General features: G+C 47.9%; 1 protein-coding gene across 2 annotated transcripts in view; it reads right to left on the reverse strand.

The window, feature by feature from the left end:
* The window catches only part of LOC144828177 (zinc finger CCCH domain-containing protein 10-like), a 38267-nt gene extending 22057 nt beyond the window's left edge, over positions 1-16210 (reverse strand). The window contains exons 1-2 of one of the 2 annotated variants that reach the window (XM_078686277.1): positions 16083-16189; positions 2748-2972 (exon numbers count right to left, since the gene is read on the reverse strand). The gene's annotated coding sequence lies outside the window, so the exon portion shown is untranslated. Of the gene's footprint in view, positions 1-2747; positions 2973-16082 lie in introns of both variants that reach the window. The other variant, XM_078686274.1, reaches the window with a different exon arrangement.
* Positions 16211-16410: the final 200 nt, after the last annotated feature.

Here is a 16410-nt window from a genome sequence, read left to right on the forward strand (position 1 = left end):
ACTTCAAAAATACAAATAAAAAAATAAAAAGAACATCTACATATCTATAGCATCAGATAATCAACACGTCTGGCATCATCAGACTACAGAAGATCTACGCGTCTGTAGCATCATCAGATACCAGACGATCAACACAGGTTTAGACGAATCAGGGAGGGCTTTTAGAGCGAACTAGTGATTTTAGGGAAGAGTGAGAGAGACAGCAATCACTTTTTAAGAGAATCAAGGATTGTCCTGAAGACAAACAGGAGGCACTTTAGCAGACACCAGCGATCGATTTAAGAATGAATAGGCATATTGATAGATTCACTCCGAGCATGTGGTGGTTAATCATACCTTCAATGTAAACACAGGGCGATTTTAGAACGCGTTAGGATGTTTAGAGAGGGAATCAGAGAGTGCTAATGAGGGAGAGTCCTATAGAGAGAATCGCACCTTTATTAAGTGAATCATATAATCGGGTATTTAGCGTCATCAGAAAGCGCTTCTGCGCTAACCAGTGTGCTTTAAATGATCGTGGTTCAGGCGAGGGTCAGAGAGTGCTTTAGGTGGGCATAGGCAGGAGGTATCAGTGCTAGGACTGAAGTCACTCTCCTCTGGATGAGTCCGAGAGAGTCCCTCAGGGCAGAGCGCTAGACACAGAGGGCATTTAAAGAGTCCGCGGCCAGGGGGCAGGTGGAAGCAGGAAGGTCCAGGCACAGGAAGTTTTCTAACAACATGGCTGTTACATCAAGACACAGGGAGTGAGAAGTGCAGACAGAGGGGCGGACAGGCAGGTGATGCAGACAGAGGGGCGGACAGGCAGGTGATGCAGGCAGAGGGGCGGACAGGCAGGTGATGCAGGCAGAGGGGCGGACAGGCAGGTGATGCAGGCAGAGGCGCCGACAGGCGATGCAGGCATAAGGGCTGACAGGCAGATGACGCAGGCAGAAGGGCTGACAGGCAGATGACGCAGGCAGAAGGGCTGACAGGCAGGTGACGCAGGCAGAAGGGCTGACAGGCAGAAGGGCTGACAGGCAGAAGGGCTGACAGGCAGAAGGGCTGACAGGCAGAAGGGCTGACAGGCAGAAGGGCTGACAGGCAGAAGGGCTGACAGGCAGAAGGGCTGACAGGCAGAAGGGCGGACAGGCAGGTGATGCAGGCAGAGGGGCGGACAGGCAGGTGATGCAGGCAGAGGGGCGGACAGGCAGGTGATACAGGCAGAGGGGCGGACAGGCAGGTGATGCAGGCAGAGGGGCGGACAGGCAGGTGATGCAGGCAGAGGGGCGGACAGACAGGTGATGCAGGCAGAGGCGCCGACAGGCGATGCAGGCATAAGGGCTGACAGGCAGGTGACGCAGGCAGAAGGGCTGACAGGCAGAAGGGCTGACAGGCAGGTGACGCAGGCAGAAGGGCTGACAGGCAGATGACGCAGGCAGAAGGGCTGACAGGCAGGTGACGCAGGCAGAGGGGCTGACAGGCAGGTGACGCAGGCAGAGGGGCTGACAGGCAGGTGACGCAGGCAGAGGGGCTGACAGGCAGGTGACGCAGGCAGAGGGGCTGACAGGCAGGTGACGCAGGCAGAGGGGCTGACAGGCAGGTGATGCATGTATTTATATTTTTAGGTATTTACTATAGCGTGAGCCAAGCTCTGAGGGGCATCATGGCGCTTTACAGAGAAGAGCATGTGGGTCTCGGCACAATGCAGTGCTGGATGTGGGCCTAGTGGAAACCAGACATAATCCGGACAAACTCTGCGGCTTTTCACGGAAATCTAATGTATCATTGGTGGCATGTGGGTGTAAAGTGGTTTGTCTAGAATCACAAAATTTCTTGTTAAGTATTGAAGCTGGGATTAGAACCCTGGTTAGCAGGATTCATCTTCAACACCAGAGTGAGAGTGAGAGTTGGCTGGGTGGATAGCGAGTGGACGGGAGCACAGAAGGATGAATGGATCAACAAGGTAGAGAGGGAGGATGATGGACGGGCGGAAACAAAGAAATAGATCGACAGGGTAAATGATGGGTGGAAAGGTGAATAAATTGGGTAGGGAAAGAGCAAAAAACCCTTCCCGGGGATTGTATATAGTGTTAACTTTTAAAACCCCAGATCTAGTAAAAAGGATCTTATGGAAAGGGGGAAACGGGTGCCTAAATATAGCGGATATAAACATCCTCCCCTTAGGTTATTTTTATAAGCCTGCAAAAGTAATGGGGAGGGATGGCATAGATCGGGCAAATGAAAAAAGTACTGACTACCCCTATAGTATTGCGCTGGAAAATCGTTACGCACCACTGACCTCCTTAGAGGAGATAGATTGACTGGACAACTGCCCTACTGACCCCTCCGACATCTCAGTACATGCTTTCCCCAAAAGCATTCAAGCACTGGACAGGACCAATGTAATAGAAAATAGCCTTTCCTTACTAGAGGGAGTTACTGCTAATAGCCCATGTCCTGAGACCACCTCAGTAACAGACAGGACCCCCAGAAACAATCATAATCCTGAATTATTTGTACGAAAAAGCTGCCAGTATCCGAGAGACACACATTGAGTAAATAATACTAAAAGTACAGATGAGCCAGTCCTTCCATAAAACATAGTACACATCAGGATGCCATCTCCCAATTTACACACACCCCTGCATATCGATAATCAAACCCAGGGAACAGACACCACAAACAGTATCACGGTACTCTTTTGGAATGTTGCAGGACAAGGAGACCGGCTGGATGGACCAGGAGACAAGCAGACCGGCTGGACCGACCTGGAGACCGGCTGGATGGATGGAAGGACTTGGAGACAGGCAGACCGGCTGGATGGATTGATTGATGGACCAGGAGACAGGCAGACTGGCTGGATGGAAGGACGGACCAGGAGACTGGCAGACCGGCTGGATGGATGGACCAGGAGACAGGCAGACCAGCTGGATGGATGGACCAGGAGACAGGCAGACCAGCTGGATGGATGGACCGGGAGACAGGCAGACCACCTGGATGGATGAGACACAGACCAACAGGATGGATAGCTGGATGGATAGACCAGGAGACAGACAGACCGACTGGATTGACAAGGAGACAGGCAGACCGGCTGGATGGATGGATGGATGGGACACAGACCAGCAGGATTGGTGGCTGAATGGATGGACCAGGAGACAGGCAGACATACGGAGATGGGAAGGCAGGTTGAGTGAAGGATGGGGGGGTGGGGGGGGGGGGTCAAGATGGCTAGAGCGGATGGATGGATGGATAGCTGGTGGGTGGCTGATTGGCCTAGAGAGGAAGACGTTCTTACAGAGGCCTGAAAGCTACAAAGAGACGGGTTATTTAAAAGTCTTTAACGGATGCATGCATTTTTTGGCTGCATCTGTCATAGTTGCGCCGGAACATACTGCAGTGACCGGAATTGTCTGGCGTTATGAGATTTGGTAACTTTTGTTTTTTTATTCTAAGAAAATTCAAGTTTTACAGCAGGAGCTGCAGGTCTAAACTACACAGGTGCAGACACCCTGCATGCGGCTCCTTCTTGCTCCACGAGCGGAGGAGGGGGCGGGGTTCAGCCCAAGCCCCAATAGGGCTCCCGAACTTATCCCGAGCGGCGCAGTCCCGTTGGGTCCACAGCTGTTCACGATGTCTCGAAAATCAGCATATCCCCATCTATTCGAACACAGCGCACCTGTTACTGCTTCCCCCGCCCACAAGAACCCCAAGCTGATGCAAAGTTATACTATATTAATCTGAGTGAAGTTATCGGCCTCAGAAGGATGAAAGGTGGAGTAGCACGCTCCACGAAGTTCACATTTAGGAGACTACTAGTGACACAGATCTTCACGGCAGGTGTTCGCTCACCGCGCTCTCTCAGCAGACTGAGTCTGTGTCATCATTACAGGACCAGACGGTCATATCGTGACATCACACCACCAGTTCCCTGATTTTTCTCCTGGTTCCAAATGACATTCTGAACAAATCAGCTGCCTATTTGGGCCCTGGCAGACACGGTCTAGTGGTACTAAGAAACTGTGTGTCTCAGATCTCAGCTTCCCGCTTGAATTAATCGTGTGACCATATGCAAATCGTCTTTTTTTTTACAGTACCTTGGTTTGTTCGCTTCTCTGCCAAAAACAGCCTTTAGCAACAGGAATAGCGGAGAAGAGGCATGTACAACAAGAAGCACGCAAGACGTCAGCGGTTCTTTCATTTAGTTGCATCCCCGTGAAATGGATCCAAGAAGCCTCGAGTGGTGTGCGCGCGCCACAGTGAAACATGTGCTTTCAATTATCGCGCCCGTGTATGGGCACGATAATTGAAACCACATGGCCTTTGGTGCGCGTAATAGACACCAATAGGCCATGGGCGGAGCAATGCGCCCTCCTTTGGCCTATTGGGTGCTCTCTTGCTAAAAAACACGCATGCAAAGGCCAATAGCGGGGCACAAAAGGGAAAGCACACGCATGAGCGTGTGCGATTCCTAGGTCACTCTCCTAAACCCTATTTTTAGCTACTAAATGTCTTGTGCTGCGCACTGCACCGCTAGACGTGACACCTAAAAATGAGACTGATTCTCCTGAGAAACAGATGATTGTGTGTATAAATGGTTAAGGAGCAAGATAAACAAGTACATTTTAAAGATCCTTTTAGAGGCTAAGTATACCCAAAGCGGACATAGACTTCTATAGTTTTATGTCCGATTCTCATAGTAGTGTTTTAACTTCAAGAGGCAAAGCTTAGAAGAGCAATAAACCGGTGTATGTTTTTTTCAGGCACTTTAATATAGGCATTTGACTAGACAGTGGGGGCCCCAATTACATCAAGGGTTTTTATGTGTAGCTGCCGGCTTTGTAGGGGATAACAATAATGTACTGTCTGAGGAAAACCACAGACAGGTAATATTAGAGATGCATCCAGTGCTAATGCATCTGGCAGTGAAGGGAAAGGAGGAAAACAGCGAACTGCATCTGAAATTACTTGTTAATACAAAAGAAGAGGGTCTATTCACTGTCAAACAATTGCAAACAAAAAGGCAGTGTTCAAGGACCTTTATGTTCCTGACAGAGCGGATATTATAATGCGGGGTGGGGCAGGATCATGCTCAGCTTTGTCCTCCAAGTGTGTGGAGGCTCCATTATACACTTGATGTTACCCCACAACAGACTCCAGATCAAAGTTTACAGTCTGAGACTAAAGGCCCATGCCTGCAAGACTGGAGAGGAGTTTTGCGGTATTCAAGCACAACTGTACCTCCGTAAGGACAGGCCTATTAGCTCGACAGATGAACTTGTCAATTCAGGGAAGTGGGCAACCTTTTCGTTCTCCCTGAAGCACAGAGGCTAGTGGTCTACAAAAACGAACAAGTACGAAAGGAAGCTAGTGAGGAAAACAGAAACATTAAGGAAGGGGGGTGTAAAAATATAAATGTTCTTTTGCTTATTCCATTTCCTCAAGTTCATGCATCGCAATGGACTGGTTATCAATAATATATGTTTATGTCAAGAGCATACATTTTTTGTTTTTCAGAAAAGGTGTACATAAATGTTGCGTTCTCACTAAAAAGTATATATGCCGATAATCTGCTCAAAACATAGCAAAGTTAACTGGATGGTACTTTTCTTCTCGCATACTGTTTCAGAAGAGAACACCATTATGTATGGCGTTATTGGTGAAGGGCAGTAGGAGCACAATATTAATATATTACGATACTAGTTGCCCAGCAACCATTTCTTTTGAACGGCCAATCATGTAGCACGAATCAGGTAAATGTAAACTAAAAAAAATTAAAGCAGATAAGAAGCACAGGACTGCATCACACACGAGGGTTGTGACAGCGATTTCTGTCAAATATTTTTTTTTTAAGTGCTGCTCATTGCACCATCAGGATTCAAGCAAGCCGGGCCGACGACGCCTGAAATGGCAGAAACCGGTCCCCGGAAGCTGGTTTCCTTCCCAGTATAAGAATTGGCTTGGTAGTTTGGTTTGCCCTGTTCCCATCATGCACTGGGACAGGAACAGACTAATTTGCATATAGCCAAGTTCTGAGCTGGGATGGTGCAGTGAGCTAAAAAACGGTGATGGATCAAGCCCTGATCTTTGGACTGGGTAAGAGTGGTCTGCTTAATTCAGGCACTCTGTTCATCACCACCCCCCTTTTCTGAATCATTTTGTCCACCATAAGCGTGGAAGGGTATACTCAGATGTGAGTCCATTGCTCATTGCACCATCAGGATTCAAGCAAGCCGGGCCGACGATGCCTGAAATGGCAGAAACCGGTCCCCGGAAGTTTGTTTCCTTCCCAGTATAAGAATTGGCTTGGTAGTTTGGTTTGCCCTGTTCCCATCATGCACTGGGACAGGAACAGACTAATTTGCATATAGCCAAGTTCTGAGCTGGGATGGTGCAGTGAGCTAAAAAACGGTGATGGATCAAGCCCTGATCTTTGGACTGGGTAAGAGTGGTCTGCTTAATTCAGGCACTCTGTTCATCACCACCCCCCTTTTCTGAATCATTTTGTCCACCATAAGCGTGGAAGGGTATACTCAGATGTGAGTCCCTTGCTCATTGCACCATCAGGATTCAAGCAAGCCGGGCCGACAACGCCTGAAATGGCAGAAACCGGTCCCCGGAAGCTTGTTTCCTTCCCAGTATAAGAATTGGCTTGGTAGTTTGGTTTGCCCTGTTCCCATCATGCACTGGGACAGGAACAGACTAATTTGCATATAGCCAAGTTCTGAGCTGGGATGGTGCAGTGAGCTAAAAAATGGTGATGGATCAAGCCCTGATCTTTGGACTGGGTAAGAGTGGTCTGCTTAATTCAGGCACTCTGTTCATCACCACCCCCCTTTTCTGAATCGTTATTGGTGAAGGGCAGTAGGAGCACAATATTAATATATTACGATACTAGTTGCCCAGCAACCATTTTCTTTTGAACGGCCAATCATGTAGCACGAATCAGGTAAATGTAAACTAAAAAGAATTAAAGCAGATAAGAAGCACAGGACTGCATCACACACGAGGGTTGTGACAGCGATTTCTGTCAAATATATTTTTTTTGTTAAGTGCTGCTCTCAGGTTAAAATACTTAGCACCACCCACAATTAAGAGTGCTACCTTTCTATATGTGCAAACTAGTGAAAAAATAAATAAAAGAATTGCACTAGATGGCCCAGCCAGCAAAGCACGCCAATCTCATTTTGCCTGTTCGCAATTGAAACATGGTGTACATGGCTGTGAGAAAGTGCCATCTTTCTTGCCTTGGTATGCCCCCACTTTTTTTCTGAACTGCTGATATGCTTTGACTGAGTGTGCCCTGGGTTCCTGCCAACCAGGTACCCAGGACCTGTGTTCCTTCCCTAAAACGGTGCTGAAACTAAAAACCCAATTGGCCTCCCTGGCCACCTGTCAGCCCCTAGTAAATGGTACCCTAGGTACCCAGGGCATGGTGACCAGTGAAGACCCCTGGGGTCTGCAGCACTTATTGTGCCACCCTCAGGGCCCTGTACCCTGGCACCCAACACGGTGCCTTTGCAGGCTGAGTGCCGAAGTACAGAACTAAACCAAGAGACGACATGGTACACATCCCTGTGTGCCATGCCCACAGAACCCACTGCCTTGGCATACTTCAGTCATCCCTCTAGCTGGGTGCCATATGCCAGGGGTGTGGGCACAGGTGCATGAGTCCTGTGCCCCTACAGTACCCAGGGCCATTCCTGGGCACTGTAAGTGCAGTGATGCCATTAAGAGTCTATGGTGCTGGGAGGTTGTCATTACGAACTCCACAGCACCATAATGGCTACACTGAAGTCTGACAAGTTTGGCACCAAACTTCTCAGCACATTAAACCCGCACTGATGCCAGTGTGGGATTTAATGTAAAATGCACCAGAGGGCATCTTAGAGATACCCTCTGAAATCCTAACTTAAAATCCACGTCTGGGCTGAGTGGCGGCAGAGGCTGCCAAACAGCAGACATGTTGCTGGACCCCTGGGTGGAGAGCCCCCCCCCGGCTCTCCTGGGCCTGTAACAATGCACATCCTGGGCGAGGTGCTAGGTCTCCTCCCCCAGGATGGGCAGGGGGAAGCTTCAAAGGCATGCCGCCTCTGTGAGCTTCTCCAGACCATTTGCTGTACCCAGCAACTGGCCCCCACCAGTTCTAACCCCCACTCTGGTGGGAAGACTAGCGGGAAAAACTACGTCAGGGAGGGGGGTGTGCCAGTCTGTCCCAACCCCACCCCTCAAGTGGGGGAGACTAGGTGAAGCACGACCCCGGGCTCTGAGTACCTTGTAGATGGGGAGCCCTGCCCAATCCCAGCTAGGCTCCTGCCCCCCTCCCACAGGAGAGGAGCAGACTAGGGGGTGTACTCACCCCAGGACAGGGTCCCTGTCCTTGCCCTACCTGTAACGCCCCTAAATTCAGTATTTAGGGACTCCCTGAACCTTCCTTCCTCAGATCCCGATACGAAAAGAAGATCAAGAAGAAGACCCGCCGTGCAGCTGCTAATAACAGGACGACAACAACTGATTTGGCCCCAGCCCTACCGGCCTGTCGATCCTGGAACCTGTTCCTGCCTAATCCCAGCGACTCATGCGGACAGCAACCTTGGGACACCCAGAGGACCTGCCTGCCTTGACCCTCAAAGACTGGGAATCCCATCAGCAGAGGTTCTGCTGCAACAACCCACCTGGTGCCAACCAGGAAGCTCCGGACCAGCCCACTCTGCACCCGCCGAGCCCAGGCGGGGCCCAACCGAACCAAGACCACGAGGACGTCCCCCCGGGGACTGGGACCCGAAGTCCAGTGCCCAAAGACCCTCCTCGACGAACCAGCCGGCGCCTGCAGACTCAGAACCAGGGCCCCCCCCAACCACGACCAGCCGAGGGTAAGCTTTTCTGACACCCAAAGACACCCCTGCACCCGGCGCCCTTCAGCCCCCGGTGCCTCCCTTTGGGGTACCTACCTATGCTCCAAGATCCCAATTTACCTCTCGAAGTGCTGGTCGCCCCTGGAGAGTCTCCGTCCCCGAGCCTGCAGCCTTTGTTCCTTTTTGACCTTTCCCATTGGATAACATTGAGCAGCCAACGGCTCAAAAGCACCCTGCACCCAGCCGCCCGAGTGCCACTGGCTGTGCCACCTTTGTCGTATCCTACTTACCCCCTTGCCCTGAGCAAGTGACCAGGAGCCCAACTCCCACAGCCGCGTGGCCTGCTAGCCAGCAGCCACCAACCGGAGGGCCCCCTTTCCCTAATTGGATATCATTGGGCCTACCTACCTCTGCACCCGGCCGGCCCTGTGCTGCTGGGGTGGAACCGACTGTACTTACCTGACCCTGGGGGACCCCTGAGTCTATACCCGGAACCTTAACTTCACCAGCCAAGTACTCGCCTGGAAACCGGTAACTAACTTACCTGCCGTTGGAGAACAGTGACCCATTTTGACTCGAACATTTTTTAAGTGTGAAGTTTTGAAAATTGCAAATATTCATATAACATCAGCCGAAGTCCGAATTCCGAAGTAATCACCTGCAAGCAGGCGAGAAGCCAGTACTGTACCTTGCAGCCCAGTACTGAACCTGAAAAAGTAATCCTTACGGGGTTTATTAGTAATCTGTATTTTCTCCATAGGAACCCATTGTATGCTTTTCTATGAAATTTCTTCTAAGTGCCTACTTTTGAAAACTTTAAATATTCTTTAAAAATGATACGAAATACTGAAACGCAATTACCTACCTATTTTAAGCTCAGACCCCAGTGCTGGCCCTAGAAACCCAGTACTGGATTACAAAAGTAACGCGATCGTACTTTACCTGCAACCTGAATTTTCTCCCATTGAATAACATTGCCAGATTGTCATTGAAAAGTTTCTAAGTGTGAACTTTTAAAACGGCTTTATATTCATGAAGATTCACCACAGTAACTAAAACGTTTTTGCTAATCTGATTTCAGCTTAGACCCCAGGACTGAATCTAGGATCTAGTCCTGGAACTACTAAAGTAATCTGTACTGTAATCAACTGTACTTTTATGGTAACAATCCATTGAGCTCAATGTTAAAGTGTGTCTAGACTTGAGTTGCTTTCAGCAACTCATGTACCTATTGTGTTCACCAACTTTATTCCTTCCTTGCAAAGTAATTACATAAGAGTTCTCATATCTAGCAAAGTATATTTTTATGCCTGTTGGTTCTAAAAATAAAACCACTATATCTTTGGATATAAAAACTATTGGCCTGGAGTTCGGTCTTTGAGTGTGTGAAATCCTTTGCTGACAGAGTGTGTACAACAAATGCTTTGCACTGCCCTCTGGTACTGCCTTGCTGCTCGACCAAGCTACCACTTTTGAGAGTAAGGTCAGTTCACGCCTTTAACCTTTGTTATACCTTTGGGGTTTGTGGACTCTATACACATTGTACTTCATTATTGTCCAGTATATATAGAGCCACTTTCTCACAATGGCCTACTGATGGATCCTTCCCACCACAGTAGACTGCTGTTTGCTGGTCTTCGAAATGGTATCTTACAATCTATTGTCTCTGTGATGGACCCTCACACGCCCACTACAGTCGCCAGAATAACATGTGCTCAAAAAACCATACTCTGTGTTTTCCTAGCAACTCCCAGATCCCGTCTGAGCTGTCGTTTTTCCTAGCTTGCTCATGTTCTTGCACCCAGTGGGCTTCTATTGACTTACAGACAGTAGACTGCTCCAGCTTTGTCTTTATCCCCCCCACCCACGCACAGTAATTCTTGTAATGCCCTATCCAGTATCCTATGGAGTCACATACCCTAAATGCACTCCAGTTTAGCTACCAGCACTATCGCTTTCCTGTATGGGCTTTGCTTTTTTGCTGCCAGGATGTTTCAGGCATAAAATGAGGTTTGCTACCAAAATAATTTTGTTACCTATCTTGTGATATCTCATGTTTGTGGAAGTTAATTAAGAACTCATTGGTATTAGTAGATACAAAAATGACTACTTACCTATATCCCATCTGCACCTTTATTTGGTAGCTTATAATTTTGAATTTTAATGTCCCTTTCGAGGTGATTGCTTCCGAGTGTGTAACATCAATGAAAGATCACGAAGAGTAAAATAACAGAGGAATGGAATAAATAGTGTCACTTCACTGTGCCTCTGCTTGAAGGACACCTAAAGAAGGTTAGTTCAACCAGAGGGCCAGATACCAATTGTCCCGTATGTCAACAGCGCCCAAATCCATATAGCATTAATGTTGTGTAGACACCGTGGAAATTTGACATAGTTTGTTGGTGAAGGAAAGCAATTGTGCCACTAAAGACACCAGTTGGCTAAGTGATGCCTGGATCTGCACTCTTAGACTACTACTATGAAATTCTAGTTTAACCTTTTCAGTTGTGTCCTCATGATAGGACACTAACTTGCAACATTTAAAAACAAACATTTGCAATGCAATAGGTCTAGCATTACTGATAGTTTGAGGTATTGGCGTTGCAAATAATAATGCAACGCCAATAGCTCATACTGTCAGACCTAGTGCATTGCAAGTGATTGCAGAGTGAGCCTGGAACCAGCACTGCATGTCTAGGTGCAGTACAGCAAGCTGTTCCTAGAGGTCCCTAGTGAGCAAGGAACCAGCACTGCTTGTCTAGGTACAGCACCGCAAGCTGCTCCTAGAGGTCCCTAGTGAGCATCATAAACTTTGCAGATATGGCAAATCCACCTCAGGAAAAGGCGTTTGACCCAATTACCCATGAGTTCATGGACCGGACACTCTGAGAACTGGAGCTGAGAGACTTCTTCTGTGACGTGGTGACACAATGTATAGAGATATCTCTAGCACTGCGCGGGTTAATGGCTGGAAAACCGTCCCCGTCCCGTCAGGCAAGGCTGTCTGCTCTCCCCTCTTCTGTTCATCTGCATGATTGAACTCCACCCCGAACGCATCAGACAGAACAGGAACGTCAGAGGAGTGATACTCCCAGGAAGCAAAGAAAAGGGCCAAGTGAAGTGCTCCCTCTAAATGGATGACGTCTTAGTCTTCTGCGCAGACGGACCATCTGTGAGAGAACTGGAGGGGACTTGTACCGAGTTTGGAAAGGCGTCAGGAGCAAAGATCATCAGCGCCAAGTCGGAAACCTACTCTTCGGACACTGGACCCCTTCCGAGACCCACTGCTATTCCCCGTCAAGCAGGACTTCCTGAAGATCCTTGGAGTCTGGTTCGACGGAGAACGTACCACGGAGAAGACATGAGCAATGAGACTGGCGATGACAAGGCGGAACTCTGGAGCCTCCGGGAGCTGATGATCGAAGGGAAGTCTTGGGGTTCTGCAGAACAAGACTGTGCCAGTGCTCCAGTACGTCACTCAAGTGTGGCCTTTGCAGTCCCGCACGGCCAGGGCCACCACGAGAATGCTCTTCTACTTCATCTGGAGCTCAAAGATGGACAGGGTGAAGAGGGCAGTGATGTTCAAGACCCACGACAAGGGAGTGCAAGACATCCTGAGGGGAATCTTTGTGTGCCACTGCATGAGGAGCACCCTGAGGACCAAAGACGAGAGACAAGTCTGCATTCTGATGGCACGATTCTTCCTGTTGCCAACATGGAGACGCCACGAATGGGCAGAGTGGGTGAGCGCCGTCTCATACAACTGGGAGACCCCATGGTTCTACAAGGAAGTGGAGAAGTTCATTAGGGAGTTCGGGCTGGAGCCTGCTGCCCCCGCCACATGGACCCTGAAGCTTGTCCAATGCCAGATACGAGCAAAGGACATCAGCGAACCGATCGGCGCCCTCTCCTCTGCAACAGCGGACCACGTGTGGGGAAACATCGCATCCAAGAGCCTGACCAACCAGCACAAAGACTTTGCCTGGATGGCCATCCAAGGAGGGCTTCCCGTGAGAGCCTTCATGCACGCAAGAGGACTCAACCAATACAAGTCCTGCCCAAGAGGGTGCATCGCGGACAAGAGGACGTACCATCTCTTCTGGGAGTGTGCATATGTACAGGAACTGCTAAGGCCCTCGGCACAGAGCCTAGGGCCTGGATATCTACGCCCTGCATGACCACGAACTCTAAAGTATGGTTTGTTCCCAGGAACAAACGCACTGAGTGACCTCCAGAAGTTGCTGGAGGCTCCTGGGTTGATTTAAAGATGTTTTCCAGAAACCACCTGGTAGTAGGGAAGAAGGAGACATCGACCCTGGCGTGCCATAAGATGATCCACAGCCTCCTGCGCGACTACGCAGCACTTGACGGATCAGATGAAGGGAGCGATGACAAAACCGGAGGACCCAAAGGGGCCCTCTTGTACCCTCACACAGGGGGGCCTGGAAGGCTCAGGCAACGAAGAAGACGACAGCTGAGGACCCAAGAGGTCTCCTTTCCCTTAACTGGGGGGGGGGGGGCTTCAGAGGGGCCACTAACCTGTTTATTCCCCACACCCATGAACCGGAATGTGACAAGGGAGAGGAGAAGGTGGATGAAGACAGGTGGAGTAAATGTAGTTATTTACTATATGTATTTGACTGACGAGACCCTTTTCCTTCACAGGTAAAAGGTCAATGGCATAGCCTGTGCACTTGTTATCAAGTTTGCACTAACGATTAAAATAGGGCTTTGTGGAAGGTGATGATTGAAGTCTCTGAACAAGAAACGAGGCCTAACAAGGGTTAGAAATGAAAAATAAATAAATAAATAAATCCACCCTACCCATAATGCATGAGCTGATGAAGGGAAATTTATAGAAGGTCTAATATAAAATGTGAGATGTGTGGGTTCAGTACTGCGAGCTGGGCCTAGAGGTCCCCAGTGAGCATCATAAACTTTGAAGATATGGTAAAGCCACCCTACCCATAATGCATTGCATGCAAGATAGTACCACAGTACATTAAATATATACACTTTGTAGCTTTGAAATGCGACAAAAAAATGATTATATTAATTCCGGATTAGGTTATACTCTATGTGGAGCTGATGAGGGGAAATGTACAGAAGGTCTAATATAGATGTGTAGGTGCAGTACCGCAAGCTGCGCCTAGAGATACCTAGTGAGCATCAAACATTTGGTCACATATGATACTCCGACAACGTATTGCATGCAAGACAGTACCACGAGTACATTCAAATAGATATGTCCACATATACAATAAGACAAAACAATGATATTAATTAAGATTAGGTTGTACTCTATGTAGAGCTGATGAAGGGAAATGTATAAAAGGTCTAATATAAATTTGAGATGTGCTAGTGAGTAAAGTAACCACTGCCAACCTTCTTTAGGACCAAGTGTGTCCTGTCTGAAGGCCTTTAGGAAAATAGTGCCTCGAGGCTGTAATTAAAACCTAGGTCATTACAACACATATAATAGGGTGTGACCTCATGGTAGGTTACAAAAAGAGACAGGGCGGTACTGAGGAGGGTAGAAAATGACAAAGGGACTGGGCTGCAATTAAGGTAAGCACTGATAACACTAGCCTACAACTTTTTAATAGATAAATAGCTACAGGTCTGTAGCAACATTGTTACAAGGCAGAAACTGATGCTAGGTATTAGGGCTTCTGTAATACAAATATTAGGTGGCTTCTTTAAGGTCATCAGCGGCTGTTCTAACATTAAATATGGAAAAAGCATGCGCATTTACATTACAGTGCAGGCGCAGATTGGAACTTTCATTTTTATGCACCCAGTAGAAAGCGCTTTACCGGGTACCTTCTAGGACTAGAATAACTGACACTGTCTCCCCCCACTCCCTCCCCAAAAGAGATATATTTTTTACGTTTTATACAGTAAACTGGTCTAAAACAGCAGTGTTGAACTTGCTTCATCAAGAGTGGATGAATCACCACAAAAGCGATTGTGTAATATGACAAAAATTCAGAAGAGAAAGATGGCGCAAACGACAAAAAATGTAGGTGGCTCCCGTCATGCCCTGGAACACCACCAACATGTTCACGAACAGGACTTGTGGGGAACGTCAGCATACCTCTGCAATAGACGTACATTTATAATGGATGCATATGACACAAAACCCACTAACTGCATTGGTTATTGGTGCAAAATCTACGAGCAATTTAGCAAAGTTAACGTAAATTTGATGTTTAAAACTGCCCCTTTTGGTATTGACCTCAATGTCAAATGTATCAATGATCTGCCCAAATGGCTGGGGTCTAAATTTAGCAAATGTTCTTGTCTTGGCAAAGATGTTAACTACACCAAATATTTGCAGTAGCAGATGTAAAGTTTATTAAGATTTGTTAAATGCAAAATTCTAATTGGCAGCGTTACAACGCCAACTAAAAATGTTACTGCAGTTTATTTACTGTGTCACGTGCCATCGGCCACACTTGTGCTATAAATGCAGTTTTAAGCAACACGAGGTAGAATTTAAAGTTGAGATGCAGCACAGAGGAGAGGTAAAGTCTCCAATACAAATATCGACGCACAGGTGCCCACGTAATAACGGCATGAGTGTAATATTGTAGAAATTACAAGCTGAGTGGGAAATCATACGAGTTATCGTATGCCCGCTTTTGCTAGGATGCCTTTCAAAGCCTGGGCGCGCTACTGTGCAAGTATTTAGATGATCTGGCTTTGCATTGAAAACTGAGGGGGTTTCCCACAGTTCGTGTTCCGTTACATCCACTTTAAAACAATTTTCCGGAAGTTGGGGTATGCAAGGAAGTGCAAAATCAAACAGCAATGCACTTTTAGAAATTAACTCCTTCCTTACGGAAACGAGTCATTTGTGACAAGCGTCCACCCGACTACGTATTCCAGAAATATGGACTTGATTTTTTACCAATCAAATAATGGAGGAGACTCGCGGTCTGGAAAGTGTTTGGGAAGGGCTGCCTTTCATCATTTGGCATTCCGAGGTTTGTGCCTTGATCTGCACTCTAAGGGCAGCACTTAAGGGCATGCAGATCGGGATCAAAGGTCCTTCTGTTCATTCACTCGTTAAGGAGGCGCACAGACTTTCGACGCAAGGCCCCAACAAACTGCTATTCCCTCAAAAATAATCGGCTAAACTTTCAAATACAGGCTAAATCATCTAGCGGCAGAAATGATTTTTTTTCCCGGTAGATGCCATATATGGGTTCAAAAAGTAAAATGTAACGCGACCCGCCTGCTACTTACACAGAGCTATCGATAAATCCGGCTCACAGACCGTCGTCGGTTATCGATCTTAGATTGACGACACACGCTTTGCCATACATTCAATACTTCCGGGTCACATGGCAGCCAATCACCTAGTTGAACGTTTCATGTCGTCGCAGGAGAATGGAAGGATTCGTACAATGCAATGTGACCAGCGATTGGACAATTGATAACACCTCAGCCAATCCTGCACCGCTGCACAAAACTCCGATTTGCCCTTTGGCTGTGGCCGGAAGTTAAAACTTCAAGCCCCTGAGTCGATAGTATTTATTTAATGCGAAAAAGCACGACCTTTACCCGAATGTGT

Source organism: Lissotriton helveticus, chromosome 1_1, assembly GCF_964261635.1.
Source record: "Lissotriton helveticus chromosome 1_1, aLisHel1.1, whole genome shotgun sequence".
Classification (NCBI taxonomy): domain Eukaryota; kingdom Metazoa; phylum Chordata; class Amphibia; order Caudata; family Salamandridae; genus Lissotriton; species Lissotriton helveticus.